Source organism: Arachis ipaensis, chromosome B04 (genome assembly GCF_000816755.2).
Source record: "Arachis ipaensis cultivar K30076 chromosome B04, Araip1.1, whole genome shotgun sequence".
NCBI classification, from domain to species: domain Eukaryota; kingdom Viridiplantae; phylum Streptophyta; class Magnoliopsida; order Fabales; family Fabaceae; genus Arachis; species Arachis ipaensis.
Genome location: NC_029788.2, coordinates 120,533,066 through 120,538,481, shown reverse-complemented (window position 1 = coordinate 120,538,481; position 5,416 = coordinate 120,533,066). Strand labels below are relative to the sequence as shown.

Genomic DNA, 5,416 nt, shown 5'->3' with positions numbered 1-5,416 from the left:
TTTCATTCAAACACATCCCTAATGTTATAAAAAAAATTAAAATATTTTTTTGTTAAAATATTAATTGTCAAATTAAAAATAATAACCCCACTTTTCTTTTTATCATAATTTTTTATGCTTTGATCTTTGTGCATCACTCAACGATAACCCTAATTTTATTTCACCGTTTTACTTTTTGATGGATGTGGCCCACCAATAACTTTGTCATACTAATACCACTTCAGCCAAAGATAACATAAGTATACCAAGAACCGAAGAACAACATAATTGAATTTATAACACTTGTTAGAACAGAATATTGAACAAAATAAACCTTCTATAAATTGATGAAATGTATTATTGTGACTGAGTGAGTTATATCAGTACGTACACATTTGAGTAAAATCAATTGTCGAACTTCACTACAAAAAAAAAAAATGTTGAGTACCGTTAGATTTATCATCATTCTAAAATTAACGGTATAAACATCACTGGAAATTATTTATCGGCAGATTTTTTTCGTCCGACGCTAATTATCGACAGATTTTTTGTCGGTATTTTCAATAAATTTGTTGAGACTGAGTTGATACCGTTGGATTAATCTGACGGTAACTTTGGCGCCATTTCATGTATTTAGGCGCCAAGTTACCGTCAGATTTATTCGACAGTAAATCCTACGGTAAGATTTTTTATTTTTTTAGGCATAATTAAATTACAATTAGTAATCAAATTAAAACTTTTGTTAACAAAATTATTAGCAAAAATCTAAATTTAGCAGAAATCATCAAATTATTTTATTAAAAATAAATGGTCTGAATACAATAAAATGTCACAGAAGTAGAATACAATAAAGTAGACAAACAAAAAAATAAAACCCCAACAGATCCCGGTAATTGTCAGTGCCCACCAGTAGCGTTGCTGTTGGAACCAGCAGTGCTGCTTCCTCCAGCACCGCTGGCTCCGGCGCGCATTTGCTAGTTGTACTCCTTTATCTGCTCCCGCAACCGATCGAGCTGCTCCAACTTCTCCATCAGGTCTGAGCTGATGGCAACGGCTCCTCCCACCCATGCAAGAAGGTTGTTGTACCTTTGCTCAGACTACTCCGCTTGCTGGTGAAGCTTCTTTGTCAACTTTAGCATCTCCTCCCTCAAGACAATAACTTCTTGGGGATCGGCAAGGTTGGTGGCAGAGGCAGAGAAAATCACCAACACGGAGGAGCAGAGGCTACTGGTGAAGAACGACCCTAACCCGAAACGGCGATTCTTATGAGGCTCAAAGGTGGTCTTGCGCCAAATTCTATCAAAATCTACCACTGAGGTCTCGGAGCCGGCTTCGTCGTTCCTACTACACAGTTGAGATTGTTGGGTCGCGACCTCCAACCTTTGCGTGTAATCCTCCCGTGTCACGCACGTCGTGATTAGGATAACAATTAATTAATTACCTTTAAACCAAATAGATTTGAAAGTAAGGATTAATTTAAATTCACATAATGGGCCGTTGACCGCTTGTTAGCAAATCTCTCCTTGTTGACCTTCAAAGTATGGGTATACTCGAAGGTCTCCACCAGTATCATCTCATGGTGCAATAACTTAGACCATAAATTAATATATCAACCAATAAAAGAAATGAACACATTAAACAACTAATTTAAGTAACTACTAAAATATTCAACAATGACAAAATCATTACCAATCTGCTCTTCGTCTTCATGAAGGTCGCCGACCCACTCATATACTTTGACGACTTGGGCGAAGCCCTGTTAGTGACATTCGTTGGATGGCGACGCTTGAACCCCTCATTATGAGTAAAATATACCTGAGTTCCTTCTTGATGGTTGGACGAATCTACGACGTTAGGTGATCGTGCCCCTTACGAACGTCGCTCGTGATTTGCTGAAAATGTTTAGCTATCCGGTGATCGTAGATCTTCCTAATCATGAGATTATGCTCCGCATCTCATATGAATTTTAACTGCACAAAGTGATTCACCAACATTAGTTAGTCGGAATAAAATACATTTCAAATACAGTTAAATAATTCAACATTATTGGGTTCTTACCGCCCACTACTTCTGAAACCATCGATCTCTGGCCTCAGCCAGGATCTGTGTGTAGGTCGGCTACGGGTGGTCGTACATGGACTTAATGACGTCAGAGATCTCCTATGTGCAAGCATTGAGGTTTGGTGCAAATCTGGCAGAGAAAAAACCTAATATTAACAAATACATAGAAACGCATAAACTTAAGAATAACAAACGTAAGATTAAAAAATTGTATGTACTCACACATGCATGCCATCAGACCAAATCCTCAGTCGGATGACGAGCGGTGGTGAAGGGCATCCTGCTGGGGGCGCTGGAGAGGGTGATGACTGCGCAGTCCTTAGAAATTTGGTGGAAGCCCGCCCTCTACCATGACCACGTGACCCACTCGACCTACCTCTGCTACCTGTCGCCATGTCTACACAGTGAATATATTACTAACACTAATCATAATACAATTAAATTCACCAACTCTAAACATATTAATACACTCAATACAGTAAACATATTAATAACATAACAAACACCAATAAATAATAACATAAGAAGAAACTCAAGAAATAACAAATAATTATAACAAATATGAGAAAATGTATGAATAACAAATAACCCAAAACACTTAAAATAAGAATTTTAAGGAGGAATCAATTCATGTCACAATTAACAAAAATATCTATCAACCCTAAATATAATTCTAAGACTTTTGAAAACATAATTTTAATTTTTCAATTTTACTCAAAATCTTATAAAAATTTCGACAGAATCTCCCCTAAAATTCAGATTTCTCTACCCCTCAAGGGTTCCATCCAAACCAAATATCCATCCAAACTAACATACAAGGGTTGAAATCCTAATCCACCCACCAAGAAGCTTCAATCATTTTTACTAATCAACTCAAATGCACAGTACATTTAATAGATATGAAAAGTAATCTAACTTTGTGAAATAGACACTAAATCATATAATTTATTTTAATTTCTTCATCATCAAACTAATTCAATAACCATAATAATCAACACAAATCTAACATAATCAACACAAATCCTATTTTATAATAACAAATACGAATAAAACCTAAATTACCATATGATAACCAAAACGCAAATCCTATATTAAGTTAACCCTAAATCCTAACTTAGCATATAATAATAAAACCCTAAATCAGTAAATTAACATATAACTAATTTTTAAATTAACATGTAAATAAATTTTAAATTATAATTTATATAAGAGGGAGATGCATCGAACTTGACGGTGACGAAGGGAGATGTAGTGGCGGTGGTGCTGGACGGCGACAGCAGCGGTGCGTTGCTGGATGGCAATGATAATGCAGTGAGGGGAAACTAGTTGGTTTCCATGAGAGGGAGAGACGGCGGTGAGAGAGCGGGGTTGGAGCGCCAGTGGTGGAAACGGGTAGAGAGAGAAACGAAGAAAAGGGGTTTAAAGAGAGAGGCTTTTCGATATGAAAGGAGAGAGCATTCGCACTATCAATTTTAGGGTTGATTACTGTCGAATTCACCGTCAGATAAATCTGACTGTAACTCCTTGCGTGTCACCAAAATACAATGTTTAACTAAAATAGATTACCGTCGAATTTTACCAATGGTAAATTCGACGCTAAAGTTCGCATCTATTTCTTCCCATTTCCCGCCAAGTATTATCCATGAATTTACCATCAAAAAACTTAATCCGCCGGTAACTATTTGACGTAACGAATTCTATCACAAAATCCTCCATAAATCCATCGGTAAAGTCAATGATAACTCGTTAAATCTGACGGTACTCAGCATATTTCTTGTAGCACTAACTAATGGTTCTTGATTCAGTTCCTGATAACTGAAATGACTACCTTCTACTATAGCTAGGGGTGGCAAGCAGGGAAGCTCGCCCCGCCCCGCCCCGCCTAGTGAGGCGGTCCCAAAATCCCAGCCCGCCTTTTTTGGCGGGTTACGCGGGGCGGCCCGGCGGGTTTAGGCCCGTTTGCCACCCCTAACTATAGCTACTTATATATTAACATCCCCCCTCAAACTCATGGGCTTGGATGCCAACCTAAGTTTGGTATGAAACTTATCAAACAGAGGGGAGGTTAGTGGTTTTGTGAGCACATGTACTAGTTGTTCATGTGCTGGAATATGAGTTACACCAACGAGGCCCTTAATTACTTGATCCCAAACAAAGTAAAGATCAAGCTCAAAGTGTTTTGTGCAGTTATGTAGAATAGGATTATATGCTAGCAATACTACTGACATATTATCACAAAACCTGTTGAGGATGAAGGGCAAGGTTGTTTCAATTCTTCCAACAGTGTTTGAATCCAAATGAGTTCTGAGAAGACAACAGCCATAGCTCTGAATTTTGCTTCGGTTGAACTTCTATTCACAGTTGTTTGTTTACTGAATTTCCAGGACACTAAGTCGGAACCATAGTAGACATAATATCCTAAAACAGACCTACGATCATTTAGGTCCACAGCCCAATAGTAGTCTGAAAATGCAGTCAAACGAAGATCATTAGATTGAAAGAATTGCAAAGAGAATTCAACCGTACGGTCCGTACCTGCTATATCTGAGCACCCTTTTTACTGCTACTCAATGTTCTTGTTTAGGAGCTGATATGCATACCTGCCTTAACTAACAACTCATGAATATATTTAGATTGATTAAGAGATATCAATGTGTCTGAGTGTTTAACAGATTCAATGCCAAGGAAAAAAAAAATTCAAATCACCAAGGTCCTTTAATAAAAAAGTTGAATGCAGTTGTTTAAGAACATTAGAGATTTCAACTTCATTGCTCCTTGTCACAAGAATATCATCTACATAAATTAAAATAAAAGTAACAAAATTATGAGTAAAGCGAGTAAAGAAAGATGAATTAGACTTAGTACAATTAAAACCAAGACCTTTTAAAGTAGTTGTGATTGTCAAATACCATGCACGTGGAGCTTGTCGAAGACCATAGATTGCCTTCTTTAGTTTGCAAACATGGTGAGGATTTTCATCGATGAAGCCAGGTGGTTGAGACATATAGATTGTTTCATGTAAGGTATCATTGAGAAATGCATTATGAAAATCGTATTGCTTGATTCTCCAACCTTTTGACAATGCAAGAGATAATACCAATCTTATTATTACTGGCTTATCACTGGGAAAAAGACTTGATTAAAGTAAACCCCAGCTGATTGCACAAAGCCTCTAGCCACTAATCTGGTTTTATATCTAACTATCTCACCTTTGGAGTTCTTCTTCAAAGCATAAACCCACTTATTCTGTGATCATTTGGTGGTAATTCAACTAACTCCCATGTCTTGTGAAACACCAATGCTTTGTATTCTGTGATCATTTCTTCTTTCCAGTGAGAGATTTGTAATGCTGCTTTTACTAATGTTTAGGTAGAAT

At 37.2% G+C, this 5,416-nt stretch overlaps 1 long non-coding RNA gene across 1 annotated transcript; it reads right to left on the bottom strand.

The window, feature by feature from the left end:
* Window positions 760-2,427, bottom strand: LOC110270778. The gene is made up of 3 exons (XR_002360412.1): window positions 2,263-2,427; window positions 2,038-2,170; window positions 760-1,949 (listed from the first exon to the last, which is right to left on the bottom strand). It is a non-coding gene; the product is annotated as an uncharacterized LOC110270778 (long non-coding RNA).